The 16,706-nt window shown below is 41.3% G+C and overlaps 1 protein-coding gene across 6 annotated transcripts in view; it reads left to right on the top strand.

The window, feature by feature from the left end:
- The first annotated feature begins 1,831 nt into the window (after positions 1 to 1,831).
- The window catches only part of TGFBR3 (transforming growth factor beta receptor 3), a 178,446-nt gene continuing 163,571 nt past the window's right edge, over positions 1,832 to 16,706 (top strand). For 3 of the 6 annotated variants that reach the window (XM_073357091.2, XM_073357089.2, XM_073357088.2), the window contains exon 1: positions 1,832 to 2,137. The gene's annotated coding sequence lies outside the window, so the exon portion shown is untranslated. The remainder of the gene's footprint in view (positions 2,138 to 16,706) is intronic. The other 3 variants (XM_073357087.2, XM_073357092.2, XM_073357090.2) reach the window with 2 other exon arrangements.

Consider the following 16,706-nt stretch of genomic DNA (forward strand, 5'->3'; position numbering starts at 1 on the left):
TATTGAAATATGTTTTTACCTTAACAAAATGAAACATTTTGATTTTTAAAAATAAAACTATTTGATATTATCTAAACAAAACATCTAGATGGTCACAAATCAAATTTCTATTTTTTTTTTTGGTTTTGTTTTGCAGGAAGTTTCAAAATTTTGGCTTTTCATTCCAACTGGGAACAATTCTTCCCCAAAGTGTCAGAATTCTCCACAGAATGGAAATACTTGTTCCCAAGCAACTCTGCCCTTAACTTCTGCTGAGTTACAACAGGGATGAATTAGGCCCACAGACGTTATGTCACTTACTGAAGGTCACGCAGTGAGTTCTTGACAGAGCCAAGAGTCGTGCCTTCCAGTCCAATGCAGTTACAGTTAGCTCACTCCACTTCTCACTAGCATTCTCTTCTATTGTTCTGCATAATTAAAAGACCTGATTCATTCTATTAATATGAGTCAGTTTGAAGGTTATTATAAGCAGAAGGGAGACTTCCATCTATAAAACAAGGAACTTGGCACAGACTCGCTCATCTAACTTCTTGAAGACAATAGCAACCAACCATCTCCTTTTCAAATTATTTTCCTTCTTCTAGGAATTACCACGGTTATGTTTTCCCTCCAGAGTTATAATGTACATGAAATTTAAATGTCCTGTTAAATGTTTACGTACAGTATTAGCATAGAAAACAATTATTCAGCCTGTTTATTACAACAATAATTAATCTTCTAGCAGATCAGTCAATACAGTTCATAGAGAACTTAGTTACCTAACATGGATCTAAAAGTGCCCTTGGGACATCCCAGCCAATCACTTTGTGACTGTATAATTCCTATATCATCCTAAATTGCTCCATGATTCTTTGGGATCTGGGTTATTAAAGTGGATTAGGATAAGGTGCATATGTCAGAGAAGGTTTTGTCAGTAAAATTCAGGGTTATACAGCCCAAAATTAGCCAGCTGCAATAGGATACAACGGCAAAACTGAGTTTTTTCAGTATTAGGATGTGTTGGAGTCAATTTGTGTGTGCATCTGTAATAGCAGAAGCAATACTTGCGTGTGTGTCTGTATATAATAGTAGAAGCAACACTTGATGTGTCTTCTGATGGTACTCTTTGGCAGAATCCATCAGATACAGATGCTGAATCTGAATTTTTTTTTGGTAACACTGTTGCACTGTAGGGTCCAGATTTATAAGATGCAGCAAGAGTGGCAATATTCTCTATTTAGGCAGTAGAATTTGGGAGACTGCAACCAAAAACTGTCTAGATCCAGGAAGATCCACTGACAGGATCTGGATCCAGCTACAGCAATATGACTAGATATTTTTTTAATGTCAAAGGAGTGCCTTCATCTACACTTGTCCGTTATTAACAGGCAGAATTAGGAAGATGGGGGGGGGGCATGGGCTAGATCGGGCAATCTTTTGCCCAGATCTTGAAAAGACAAAGTTAAAATATCGCAAACTTGTCCTGGAAAAACGGAGCTGGAATGTTGCATAACGTGTCTAGGGTTTAAACCAAAGTAAAACGTACAAGACAAACTGCGGGCAGTGTGTCTCGCTGCTTGGAGGACGAGTCCCTCCCTTCAACACGCTGTGCATGTCCCCGCCTGAGGAAATCTCCCGGCCCCGCTCGCCGCTGCTGCGAGGAAACAACCCGCCCCGGGAACAGGGGGGAAAAAGGCGAAGGAGCGCGCGAGGCTCATCTCTCAACTGGCGGAGGGAGGGCGGCGAAGCGCGAGCGGGCCGGAGGGAGGAGGAGTCTCCGCGGGCCGAGGCTCCGCGCGCCCATCACAGCGCAGTCCCCGCCCCTCACCCAGTAGCAGGGCCGCTGGGCGCTGATTGACGCGGCCGGGAATCAGGCCCCGCCCCGGTGCGTGTTGCTCCAACTTGCTGGGAGTCGCAGCCCGATGGGGTGAATCGCAGGTTCCTGGCGGAGCGGGTGGCCGCTTTTCTCCTCCTCCTCGGGGCGACCAGGGCGTTCGCAGGCAGCTCGGAGCGGCTCTCGCCGCGGCCTGTTCCGCCCGGGGCAGCTGGCTGCGGATGGCGTAGCCGGGCTGCACCCCTGGAGCGCAGGGAAAGTTATTGCCCGTTTCCTCTGAAGTGGCTCCCGGGGGGCGTCCCGGGCTGACAGACCCGCTGAGAGGTAGGTCTGGGAAAGCCGCTGCCCCAGCAGCAGCCGGGGCGGGGGGTCCCCGGGAGGGGAGGCGGGGGGAGTGAAGAGTTTGCAGGCTGCTGGGGATGCTTGTTCGGCAGCCTCCCCGCTGCGTCTGTTCGCAGCGTTGGGGCTGCCCGGCGCTTTCCCTGACTCTGCGGCTGCCTGGGAGCAGCTGACATCACGCCCACGAGCAGGGCTTCGGGGGCGCCCCCGCTTTGACCGGGGTGTGTTTACTTGCGGCAACCCACGTTCGGAGTGGGGGAGCGGTTTCCCTAGGGGGGGCTTGTCGGTGGTGAGCCCGGCGCTTAGAGCGGCTCGCCCTCGGGATGCCCGGCTCGGCATCTTCCTAAGGGAAGAGGAAGTAACGCGGCGTGTAGTCCCGATGAGAGCTCACCGCAAGTGCGCTCAGCCTCTCTCCCATGTGTCCGTCTCCTCGGGGTTTGGGGGTCTCTGCGCTTCAGCTGCGGGGTGTCAGAACCTTGGCGAGAGCCGAGTCACGGGGCCACAGTCTCCCCCCGTTACACCCGTGTCACGCTCGCTTGCCCCAAAGCATAACTCGCCTTCGTTGGAGTGCATGGGAATCGTTAACGGCAGAATTCTGTGCCCTGACATTTAAATTGGCCCGCTGACATTTACTGTGTGCGGGCTGTGAACTCAGGAAAATGACTGACTGTAGTTCCAGCATATTGTCTTCTGTTACATTCTTTGCTATTGTGCAAACGGTCCTGCTATTATTATTGGAATGATTTGTTGACCATGACTGTTTTTGATTCTTGGCAGGTTTAGATTTTAATAAACAAAAACATTCTTTTAAACAGTAGAGACTGAATTCTCACTTACACTTGTGCATCCTATTGATTTTTAATTGGATGGCACCACTATAACAGAGCAAATTAGGGGCCTAGACACTTATTTAGCACAAACTTGGGTCTTGTAGTTTGGTAGCAAAGATTTTTATTAGTTTTAGTATTATCTGGGGTTTGTTTACACTTCTGTGAGTAACTGAGTGATTTTGGGAAAGGATTTAACATAGGTAAAAAGAGGATGATAATGTCCACCACCTGGATGGGATGTTTGATCAATTCATTAATGTTTGTAAAGAATCAAAAACCCTGTAGATGCGGGAATGTTAGATGTGCAAAGCATTGTACTTGAATAAATACTGGAACTATGAGGCAGGCAGTTTTCCTAATAAAGACTACAAGGGTTTTAATGCAGATTCTTTTGTTTTTCAGACCCGTATGTTAAAGAAAGCTACAGAAGTTTGTAGTCAGTTAGTAACTATATATAAAGATATCAAGTCAAATTCACTATTGATATAAACGGGCACTTAAATCATGCCAGCAGAGAAGTTGGCTTATGAACTTTCTAGTATAGTATTGCAGTGTATGATTTCACAATGTTTAGTGTATTGGAAGATAGAACAAATCCCAGTAGTATGTCATTTTAGTAGAATTTCATTGATATACTACAGAAAAAGAAAGCTTTTGGTTGTTGACACCTGGGATTTACTGCTGCATATTTTGCAGTGGAAGTACTGCAATTCAGTAACTCCAGACTTGTAAGTATTTACTACTTCTGTAAATAACAATAATCAAAGTACTGCAATGTATGCAATTAAAGGAGAGTTAAATGTAAGTAAAAAATTATTGGACCTTTCACAATTTCAGCTTCACATATAGTTGCAAAGTTATGTCACTTGAAATTGAGCAGCACTGAGGGAGGTTGTGGTTGTTCTCAAAATAGCAAAAAGCCTGACTAAGTTGTTAAATAGAAGGAGTGTTTCAAGCATATGTTGAGGCATATATGTTTGCGCAGTGCCTTTTCCCCCCGCTCTCTGTCCTTGTGTTTACTTTCTAGGGTAAACTCCATTATGTTGATCAAAATGATGACATTTCTCAATGACATTAGTTCTATAAATTATTATTATTAATTCATTTTAACTTTTCTGTGCATCATTTTCTTCTCCAATAGGTGTCAGTCAATATAATTTAGCTTTACTAGGAAACCTTTTTAAAGGATTCCTGTTTCTTGCGTGCAGATAGTCATTGTAATCTGTGTGATAAAATGAAAATACTTTGATTTTTCCCCCCCTTCTACTCAGAAATAAATAATCCTGTCACCTCTGTTTGAATATATTATTTACCTTTGTGGCTGAGGTGTGCATGTGCGGGCAAGCTGGCTGAAACTCAAACTAGATAAGATCTCGAAAATGCTAACTGACTGTGTAAATAGACAATTGGCTCCCTTGATTGAGGAAGTGTGCCCACTTTTGTTACTAATGTCCACAGCCTCAGACTAAGATGAGTTGGAAGTCTCGGATAGTGACAATGCTCAGGATTGCTTTTATGAAACACACACCTCTTAGAAGTTGAACTACCCAGTAACTGCAACTAGTGCAAAATATATATACTCATTTCTTTAGTAGCACTTCTGCAAAAAGTACCTTACCTACTGAATTCCAGGTACTGATTGGTTTTAACTAGAGCTGTATAGAAAATGTATAAAAATATACTCAAAAATATATTCTCAGCAAGAACTTTCATGAAAGTTTTCATGGAAAAATGTATTCTTTAGAACAACTTTTATTTAACCTATAAAGTGGTAGATGGTTTGGATCCTGGCTACTGGAGAGATTAGCCCTGTTTCTGGAAGATACTGCAGCTTTTGAAATCAGCTGAGGTGTATGAACTAAAAACTCCTCGGTTTAATCAGGAGGGGGTTGAGGCATATTGTTTACTTCAATGAAGGGTCCTCAGCGCAAGGGTCTGGACTTGATGACCTCTTGAGGTCCCTTCCAGCACTACACTTTTATAATTTCAGTTCTGGAACTTGCTTCCCTCGGTTGTTTGCTCAAACCCAAATTTGCTAAACTTGAGGTCACACTTCAGAGTTTCTTTTGTCTCAGGCTTTTTCTGTAAAAGTGGGGTTTAATGGGTGATGGGAGAGTCCTAGTTGGGAGCCGGGTTCATGTTGGGCACTTGTGCTAATACATGTATTTGATTATTTAGCTTTTGGACATATATCCAGAACTTCAGATAGATTATGTGAATAAAAATGTATTTGAAATGATCATGCCTTTTTCTTTTAACAAACACAACTTCAGCATTATAAGAACATAAGGACTCCTATAGTGGGTTAGACCATGGTCCATCTTTCCTAGTATCTTGTCTCTGACAGTGGCCTGTACGAGAGCTTTAGGGGAGGGTACAGAACAGGGCAATTTGGAGTGATCCACTTCTAGTAGTCAGAAGTGGGGGGTCACCCCGAGCATGGGGTTGTGACCCTGATCATCTTGGCTAATAGCCACTGATGGACCTATCCTTCATTAACTTATCCTGTTCTTTTTTGAACCCAGTTATACTTTTGGCCATCATAACATCCCCATGGTTATAAGTTTCACAAGGTGGTTCTGCATTGTACTTTTTCCACACTTGCTCTTGTTTGTATTGAACCTGCTGCTTATTAATTTCATCAAGTGACCCCTAGCTTTGGTATTGTGTGAAAGGGTAAATAACACTTCTCTCTTCACTTTTTGCCACACCACTCATGGTTTTATAGACTTCTATCATATTTCCTGCACCCCCAACCTCCCTTAGTCATCTATTTTCTAAGATAGACAGGCCTAATCTTATTTTTCCCTTTTCCATTTCCTTGTCATGCCAAAACATCCTTTAAACATCAGTATTATCAAGTAATACCCAGCTCTGAGGAATAGTATTTGTAAGTTAAGTGCAAAGCCAGCAGGGGGAACACCAAAAACTGTATTCATGTAGGCTCTTCTAACTAATTGCAATTAGTTAAATTTGGGGGTTGTACTTTTAATAGTGTTTCTTCAAAAGTGAACTGTAGTCCACAAGTAATAACATACTTTTACAATGTTAGTGCTAAAGTTGTCAGGATTTCCATTCTGTCACCAGGGAACTGTAGCTCCCTCAAAACCATTCCTACTGTTTAAGATTGCCATAAGATTTTTTGCTACAGAAGGGAATATTTTTAGGTATGGAAGTTCACCCTTTCATGCTTAAGGGAATTGTTAATGTCCTTGACCCATTGTTTGCTTATTTTATCAAAGGTCAAACACAAATGATTTTCCATTTTTGTCTGTACTGATCTTCTTGTTGTCTCTTCTGTGCGGTACTTACTTAAAAAAAAAAAAAAGCATTGTTTTTGATGGTCTTATGTATGCAACACTAAGCCCATACTGTTTATCAGTAGGGTGAGTGAAACTTGGTGCAGCCAACTGGCAAAGACTTGGAGAAAACTGAAATCAACTAGAGCTTTTAAAAATATTTTATTTGATAATTTGGTTGCCAAATAAATATTTAGTTTAAATTAATTATCTAGGTGCATACAATTTATCCAGAGTGGTAAAAAAAAAAAAAATTCTGTGGGCTGCAGATTAGAAATAGCTTTTTAGTGCATTTTGATATTGACCTTTAATTCTAAAAGATGTATGTATACAATAAATACGGGATTATTTCTTCCATAGCACTAATATGTATGGGGATTAATAAATGTACATGAGCATTTAACAACTTTAGTAGTATATTTATAGCTAAGCATACCTTAATCCACTAAGAAGTAGTAAAGTGGAAATTGCTTTTATTCCATAACCGTGGAAAGCCATCACACAGTAGTGGTGATCGTCCAGTAGAGCAGCACTCTGATGGCAGCAGTTAGTTCTGTTCATAGCCAAACTGAAATAAATGAACACAACTCTGAAGTCCTTTGGGGGATGGACATTGGAGTAGTTTCTTGGTCTATTTCCATCCCAGAATTTCTTGTTTGCTTATTTCACAGGAGTGAAAATTTCTTTAAACATCATTTGTTGTTGTAAGCAGGGTCCTTATGTTTTGCTGTATGCAAAGTCTCTGATTTGTAAAGCTCAGCAGAGCAGACTCTTATAGTCCTGAGATAGAAGCTTTTTAAATTGGTAAGTTGTGTGCTAGTTTATGACAGTATTTATAATTAAATAAGTGTTTTGTTTTTCTTGAGGAAACTGAGATATAGCAGTATTGTTTCACATGTGCATGGTGTGACTGGTAATTAAAAAATATTCATTGAGAATTTTTTCACTGCAATAAAACCTGTCATTAAGTAATACAGGTGACCCAAGTTAGTTTTTATGTTTATTGTAACAGTATATCACAAGATTGGGAGAAAATTCAACTGAGAGGGGACTCTCCTTTTAAAAGGGTGCCTCTGTGACCTTGAAAAAGACTGGTTTAGATTCCAGGAGAATGGCTTATCTAAAGGTCATGAGCTGAAGCTGGTTAAATTTAGGACTAACATACATAGATTGTTTTTCTGTGGGAAAAGGTAGTGAGGACTGCAGGCTGTGAAGTAATTTTTATGATGAGGAGGAAAAGATGGAAGTTCATTTAAAGCTTATGCTATATCTTCTGCATGCTATGCAGTTCCCATTGAAATCAGTGGGGTGTTTGTGTGCATCAGGGGCAATAAAAACTTCTGTAATGTCCAACAGTCTTACCACATACCATGTATTTGTAAAAAAAGCAGGGTTTTCTTGTCAGGAGCCAGGTAGGTAGACTAGGAGACTAAGGTCTTATCTACACTTGAAAGATGTTGTAGGTTAACCTGAGTTACTTTGTGATAAGATGCCTTACATCCATGTGCCAGAGTTCTTGTTGCGAATCTTCTGGTGTCTTACCCTGTGATAAGAAACCCACTTGGGAAGCAGGTTTACTATTTGAGGTTTCCTAAACTGTGAGATGAGTTTACCAGCAACAGAGAGTTCTGGCTGCATCCCCATCCTGAAACAACTGTTATGCATCTGGCAATCCTCTCCCTGGTATCCTACACTGCTTTGCTGGCTATCTGGATTGGCCTGTCTATTTTACCTGTGTGCTCTCGATTGCTCATGGGTCATCTTGACAAGATATAATTTCTCTGTTAAAGTGTTGGCCACAGCCAGAAGAGGCACTATGTGACTACAACTTATGGCAAATTCACACATATCAAGTAAAAAACTGATTATCCAGCAGCCATGCCCTGTGCTTGTCATGGTCCTGTCATAAGACTATTAGGGACATAATAAAGTCTCTGGAAGAGCTCTGCAGCTACTATGATTAGCTGGACCATATTTTTGACAGAGATGCCACCACTGAACCACAGCATATTATAGACTCCATTGAGGATACCCTGGCAGATGCAGATCCAGAGGGATTTATCCTAAAATTCAGGATCTCATCGGCCCACTGAACCCCAACTCAGACAATGCTAGAGACCCAAAAGACCTCCTCTCAAAAAACACAAGCAGAGGACCAACCTGAATCTTAGGTGGACATCCAGCTTGGGGAGGAGACCTCTTCCAGTAAGTATTATGTGCTGTATTACAATACAACTGTACTGGGAGATTTAAACAACTTAGATACCGTCAGGATGCCACCATGTTGGGCTATCCTCCCTCCACCTCTTCAGCTTTTAATCTCCAACATGCCCAGTGTTCAAAATGGGGGCTGTGCCATAGCTTTTAAAAACTCTTTACTGTTATTTCTCTGAAATATGCAAACCCAACCACCACTCAGTGTTACCAGGTCCCACCTCCACAGCACTTGCCATGGTGCTTATTGCTCCATCTTTCTCCTGTCAGCAGCCCACCCTTCTGTTCAAGAGGGCACCATCATGTGGGTAAAAATGAGAGATTGAAAGGAAGGCACACTTCTTGTAGCAGCAGATACAGGAAAGAAAAAGCACTACAAATGCTTTTCTGACTCACAGTTTTATTAATGCCTTCCTTCAGATTTGAGCAAACTTTAGTTCTTTTGAGGTAAATCATCCAACTCATGTTACACAGACACTTCAAAAAGGAAAGGGATTTTAAGGCATTCAAGTATACCCCTCTTTGGGCTACTATGGAATTTGTTTTTATTTTGTGGTTCATTTTATGCTGATCCTTGGGTGTTAGAGAATGATAGTGTTCTGTTTTGGCATGCTAGCTGCACAGCGGTGCAGCTTTCTCAGTATTGCTCGTATACCTTGCATTTCCTTTCCACTTCTGCACAAGCTCTCAAGCACCATCCTGGCAAGTAATAGTATAGCACGTTGTCCTGGTTTGCGCATTGCTTTTTTTTAACAAAATCCTTTTCTGCCTTTTGGGAACATGCCACAGGGTAACATCCTTCAAGATAGGCTACCAAGGTGCTCATCCAGTTAGTAGCCTGCATCTGCTGCTCTCCCTCACCCTTCCCAAACTCAATCCCCAGCCTGCAGAGGTACATATGCAACTAATGGCCTCTCCCTGCTGGCCCGTCTTCCTCTCTGCCCTGCCACTGGCAGCCTGCATAGGTGCACATGCAAGTAATAAACTTCCTTCTAGGTGACCCAACCCATCCTCCAACCACGCCTCATCCCCACAGGCCCAGCAGTCCTACACAAACAGGGAAGAATGTCTGTCTGAAAACATCTTACCATCTCTAAGCTCCCTGAAGTCTGGGGAGAGTCTTTGGGAAAGGGATTCCAAAATCAGGAAAAAGCAACATTTTATCACTGTTGGCATAGAGAGTACAATTTGGACAATAACTCACTTTCCCCTCTTTCCCTACGTAGCACCTAACACGTTGGCATGACCATGGATAGGGGTACTATCAGTGAGTGAATATCTGACCAATCTACATATGAAGAGAGAGAACAAGGGTTGACATGTTTACCAACCTCAGTGTGTGGACAGAGGAGTGGAGGGAAGGTTTCCTTAAGCATGATAGAAGAGAAAAAGGACAGGGCACTGGCTAGTACTTCACAGGCACAGTTGCTGAGGATCATGGAGAGGCAAACAACCTTAATGGAGAACATAGTGACATTATACTGAAGGACACCACCCCAACCTACCCGTGTTCTGCAGCCCTCTCCCTCGGAACTCTGTATACCAGGATACACCCTTCACTTCAACTTCAAGGAACATTTTCTCAAAATTCCGTGCCACCAGATGACATGGAGAACCGTGCATACTGGGAGAACCCCCTTCACTGTCTTATTCACAGGACTCAGGTCCTTCTACCACCGTTCCACGCCCCAAGATGCAAAGAACATTTCTGACCCAACCCCCAAAACATACACAAATCTGTGACCACAAAAGCACTAATTTGAATGCATGCTGAACTTTTTATTTTTTTAATTTTTTTTAATAAGTCCTTTCAGTTATTCAGGTGCCCAGTTTCATAAGCAAGGGAAGCAGAGTTGACTGGAGGAATGTCAACATCATCCGTGTCCACAGATAATAGGACCAGAAGCTCCATTTCTCATTACAGAAAACAGCCCAGAATTTCTAAAGATCATGGTATCATGGACCTTTTCAGCCCAGCCCACATATTATTGATGAATCTGCCACAGTGATCAACCAGACCAGGAGCATCGTGGAGGAACAGCTGTTTCTGTTGATGAAGCCTGAGGCCTGCTTGGGAGATGGTTGGGTAAAGAATGGGCACATGAGTCCTTTTAATGGTTGTAGTACAATTTGGGAACCCCAGCTGTGCAAGTCCATCAATAGCTTTGTATGCATTGCCTAGCCATATTATCTGGGGGAACAGCACTTTCTTGATAGCAGGCCACAACTCCATTACAACTGCCCTAATGGCTGATCTACCAGCACCAAACTGGTTAGATACTCACTGGTAGAAATTAGGGGGTTGTGAGCTTCCAGATAACAATGGCCACGTGCATATCTACACTGAGGGGAACTCTCATGTAGTTGTTCCACAGTTGCAGCTCCAGGGTGAGCTCTGCATAGGGTTTCTAAGAAGGTGGCCTTTGTCATCCTGAAGTTCAGCCACCATTCCTGGTCATGCCAGTCTGTATCGCGATCATGTCCCACCAGTCAGTGCTTGTTGGCTGAGCCCATAAGCAGTGATCTGCACTGTGAATTGAGAAAAATCCAAGAATGCTCAGAGTCTACTGGCAGATCATTGCACTATGGGCGGTCTGCCTAGAAGGCCGAGTGCTTATTTTGAAACCATTCAGGGCCAAGGTAGAAGTACTGATCCCAAAAGGAGATAGTTTAACTGGGGATAACAATGCATTGTGGATGCACTGCTCACACAACAACTTATCTGTGTTAAGTGATTCAGAACAAAACCCACAACAACTTTCAAATGTAGACACGCTCTGAATGTTTTAATCTTCCTTAAATTTACAGAAGCATTGGGGTTATACTAGGGATAAATTTGGTCCAATGTACTTGAGAATGATGGTAGTATGGTATTAACAATAGTCTTAAAATACTTTGTATTTTAGTTATGACAGGTTAGTCAAATTTTGTTATGATTTACAAAATTGCTATTCTGAGTTGGGAAGGCTTCTCTTTGGTATGACTGCTACAGTTGTTCACATGAAAAGGCCAAATTATCTCCCCCATATGCAGCTTGTACTGTGTGCTAAGGAAGTCTCCAGAGGTCAGTAGGGATCAGTTCCTCTTAAGGGTTCTGAGCAGTAGTGGAGCCACAGTTGGTATAACTTGTTCTTTTCCCCTACCACCTTCTTGAATAGGGAGATATACACAGCATATCCCAATAGTCATAGATCCAGTGGCCTTGGTTCACCCACCAAAAGTTCACTAGGGTGCAAAGGTATTATAATGCTCCATGTGTTATAAGATTTGCATACCATTTGTGTAGGCTCACGGACTTCTTGCAGTCTTCCTACCCCACTCCCTCCAATCCTTGCAGTCATAACTAATTACATGCTGTTTGGAGCTTTTTTCAGCCCTTATGGATAAATGAGGGTTGGTTGTTTTTTTTTTTTTTAATGTTCATTAGGCGATTGAAAGTCTTCCCTTTTCCTAAAAAACCCCAAGTGTTTTCACAAGTTGTAGTTGAATTGAAATATATGGATTGTAAACTCAGAGTGGCATGTGCAGGTGATGCACAGAAATTTGTGTGCCAAATCCTTTCGCACACTGTTTTGGAACATGCCTTTATTTTCCTATATTAATTTTTTAAGAACAAATATCTCACTTCAACTTAAATGTGCTTTTCTGCATAATAAATAGATTACAATGATTATCTGGTAGACAATTTGTGGGAGGATAGATGACGCCTACTCAAAGGGAAGCACCTTTTGACTCATTGTTTTACCAATGTTGCACTATAAGGTCTTCCCCACATATGTGGGAGAAGTTTCCTAACTCATAAATGTGCTTCTGAAGATTTAGAGACTGATTACTGACTGATGAATATCTTAATGGGATTTTTGCTTAGCAGCTTTAGGAGATAAACTGTTATGCTTTCTTTCTAAAGTATGTATTTTAGTGAGTAAAATTCAGTAAATGCTGCTCCAGAGTGAAACTTTTGTCTCTTATTGCTCTTATAAACATTTTAATGCATCTTTTTGCCATTTTTTACATAACTGTTTCCTATTATTTTAACCCATTTATCACTTTTAACTTCCTATTGCAAATGACCATGGGGAAGTTTGTTTGTAAAAACTTTGCCCACTTTTTCCCCTTCAGGGGATTCTTTGTGTGCAAACTTGCAAACAATCATTATTTTACTTCCTTAAGGGAACATGGCTCCTACCCCAGATTTAAATCTGCCAGAGATTAATGCAGTTTGTTTTATGATAGGGAGTTCTCCCATTAGGGCTTGTTTTAGATAATCTTTTGCTATGTATGAAAAAAATAATTGCATCAGTGATTTGTAAGAGAGTGCCTTCGATGAGATCTCTTACCTAGACAAGACCTGGGTGGAGGTAAGGTTCCATCCTGCTGTGACTCTGTTGCTATGACTGGCCATAGAAGATGATGCCTTATCCAGGGTTACAGCAAGGGTTTTTGAGAGATTATCATTTTGGCTTAGGTGTGCAGTTAGGGACTGAGCCAAATAAAACCAAGATTAATGGTATTTGCGTGAGGTAGTTGGCAAGCGTATTTGTAGTGAGTAAGATAATCTAATGCCAGGAAACTTATTCTGTTTCCAATTAGAAACCATAAAAATAAGGTGATTAGGCCAAAGAAACATAACTTTTGAAGGGGAAGGGTTGTATAGACCTATTCCTTAGAGCCTGCTAATCTTTTCTGATGGTCTCTAGGTCTGTCCTGCAGATCTCTGTGCTGTAGTTACTGTGGGTTTTTTGTTTTCCTTAAAAAGAAAAGGAGTACTTGTGGCACCTTAGAGACTAACCAATTTATTTGAGCATAAGCTTTCATGAGCTATAGCTCACTTCATCGGATGCATACTGCATGAAGTGAGCTGTAGCTCACGAAAGCTTATGCTCAAATAAATTGGTTAGTCTCTAAGGTGCCACAAGTACTCCTTTTCTTTTTACGAATACAGACTAACACGGCTGTTACTCTGAAACTTGTTTTTCTTAGGCACTTTTGAAAATTTTATCCTAAATTTGGAGCCTAAGTCCCATTTTCAGAAATGATTTAGGCTCCTATTGACTTGCAATGGAATTTGGCCTCCTGGCCGCCCACTGACTTTCAATGAGACTTAAGTTATTTTTGAAAATGGGGCTTAGGCTCTTAAGTCACTTTGAGGGTAACATTTTCAAAAGTATCAGTCTTATATATGCCATCAGATGTTTTTGCTGAGAAGACTTTCCCCTTCCACCTGGGAAAGCCCCTTATGCCTGAATCCTATCAGGAGCTACCTCCATGTCCTCCCTGATTCTCTTATAGAGACTTCTCAAGTGCTTGTTCCATGTGCATTGTCCCTTAGTTCCTGTAACAAAGAAACCCTGCCCTGACCCTCGAAAGAGCTGCCCCCCTAGCTCGCTCTTTAGGAAAAATCTCTATAACCTACAAGAAGATGGTTTCTCTTCTGTCTTCTTCCAGTCTATTCTTTTGCATTCAGGACCTATCCTGCAGTGGTGGTTCAGACACCACAGTGTCTGGTTTAATGATTTTGCTTTTCTGATGTAAACTCACAACAATTAAAGTGAGTTGACAGCAAATCCTGTGTAGGCTGAAGGGAAACTTGAGTGTAGATTTAGACTGAGAATGGCTGTCTCTGATCCTAGCCAGACCTTTGTGCCAAATGCGTGCAATATTCATGCTGTGGTGCAAGTCTGATTTGCTGCTATCAGGGCCTTGCAAGCAAAAAGGGTGAAATTGTCTTTTCTTTCAGGGACCGATTGTGCATGTGTTGTAGCTTCCTGTAATTTGACAGAACACATAGTAAAACATTAGTGTACAAATAAACAAACAAAATGTTAAAACAAAAGCAATCTGAAATAGAGGGGGCACAGTTTCTAAGTGGCATAAAGCCTCTTCCCTTGGTCCTGTTCCAGTTCCCATAGCCTTTAACTGTGACTTGTTGAAATGTCCCATTACAAGCACAGCAGCATATGAACTGCTAGGCATCAGAATAACTTTTTCCCTGGGCTTTTGATATGTCAGGATATTTAGTTTTATTACTCTCCTTATTCCCTGGAAATGAAACTGCTTTGGTGTTTATAAAGCAGAATCAGTCTCCTTAATAGTTTATGAATAAGTTACTGTTTAAGTTCTGCACGGTTTTAGATGTAGACATGAAAACGATTGATGTGCATTTTGAATCCCACAGTAATATTTGCTAATACAGTTAGTCTGCCTTCTAGCCTGTACATATGCAAATCATACAGTATTAAGAGAATAAGTGTCATCAAGTTTTAAAAAAAGACATATCTTGAAAAATGGATGTTAATAGGATTGGGGTTATAATATTTCTTTTTGAAAAACCATGTTTCACTTCGTGTATTGAATGCTTGTATAACTGAATCTAGCATCTAAATTGGGCTTGGGCATATTTGATTACAAATCATTGGCTTTTTATTTGTGCAGTGGAATGCACATTTTTATTGTACAAGGAACCAATGGGAATGTGGTTAAATAAGTAAAATGGCTGCCATGTTTAAAACAAACAAACAATGAAGAAGCTTTGGCTTTGAAGGGTTTTCTTGGATGCCCTAGAAACGTGGGTTCGCATTGCTATGGCAAAGCAACACAGGGACAAATCCTGCTTGCTTCTCCTGAGTAGTTCCCATTGAAGTCCATGATTAAGGTGAGTAGGATTTGGCTCACATTGGTAACCAAAGTGTTTATGAGCTGTTGCAGCATGATGGGGGAGTACTGTGGTGTGGTATTTTACCTTTTGAGGGTTACAACCTCTGGCTGTGAGCATGGAAGGGAGACAGCATGAAATAGAGCCTGTTGTGACAAGGAAAAGAGGAAGTGGAAGCTATTCTTCAGCCAGCGAAGGAAAGGTCTCCATGGGGAAGATGATAGAGTGGAGATGGATTTAAAGCAAAGCCAGGACATATATACAAAGGGGAGGATATAATTAAACAGATGGTGACATTTGGAGAAAGGGTTTGGAGGAACAGAAATAAAAGGTAAAATTAGAGCATTAAGGACCTGGTTGAACAATGAGTATGTCCAGCTCCCATGCAATGCAAGTCCAAAATAGAAAACAGAAGCCCCCCAGAATTGTTCTGTGGCCTTATGCAGACATACTTATTACTGTGCTGGGCCTTAGAGAAAAAGGAGTAGTAGGGAGAAGTAGCTTAAAGAATTAGAAGAAGAAGAAGAAAAGGAGATAGGAGTAAAGATGCTAATGGGAATACGATGCAATAGTCATTTAGCTAAAAATACAGAAGTAGACCAAGTAAAAGTGTGCTTGGGTATTCAATATGCAGAGCTTGGCAGTCTCTGTCAGTGAGAACAGGAAGCCGCCTATGAGAAAGACATCTTTAAGTAAAGACATTGTCTGAAGCAGGATGCTTTAACTTCTGAAAACCCTGAGCAAGTTTTAGTATTAAAACTGACTTTCTCACACAGCCTTTATGCTGATGCAGAAGAAAATAGTTTTAAAGACTCCTGTGAGAAGACTGGAAGTTCTGGGGAAATTTGATTTTTAGATACTTACAAAGAAACAAATATGAAGCAAATGTAAAGGTAGGGAAATTGGTGAGCTATTGTAGTGAACTGTCTTGTATATGTGTTTACCACTTTGTGCTAGCAGGACGGCATCAGATTCTCTCAGCTGTCTGCCACAGACTGTGCTAGCAGATAACAGATTCTTTAAGAGGTGGCGAGAGTTGTGCTTTTGGAGGGAGGAGGATCTGAGATCTGTCCCTGCTGTTACCATGTGGTTCAGAACAGCCATAGTGTTTAGCATAGTGACAGCCATCTAGGAACTTCCTGTTTATGTGTTTTGTTTTGGTTTTTTTTACATTGTGTTTTCTATTTGTATTGTTACGTAGATTCAATTTTTCATATATCAAAATACACAGGTTTACTGAATGTTTCTAAGATACAAATTAAAACTCGGCAATTAATTCAGTCTCTCTGCTCCGTAATAGTCTTCATCATTGTATAGGTTTCAGTCTCTCTCTCTAGCTCCATTAACATGTAGAATACATGTTTTTCTTGACTTGAATAGGTGGTGATTGCACCTTGATTATTGTTTTTTGTCCTCTTAAATCTGATCCTTGTCTGTAGTCATTAGACATTTCTTCTTGATTAGGACCACAGGCCTTACTGCAACAGACCTAAATTAAAAGGATCCTCTTGGCTGTGCCTTCTTGACTGAAAAATCCTCACTGGACTGGGCTCTAGATG

The sequence above is a fragment of the Lepidochelys kempii genome, chromosome 8 (genome assembly GCF_965140285.1).
Source record: "Lepidochelys kempii isolate rLepKem1 chromosome 8, rLepKem1.hap1, whole genome shotgun sequence".
Lineage (NCBI taxonomy): Eukaryota > Metazoa > Chordata > Testudines > Cheloniidae > Lepidochelys > Lepidochelys kempii.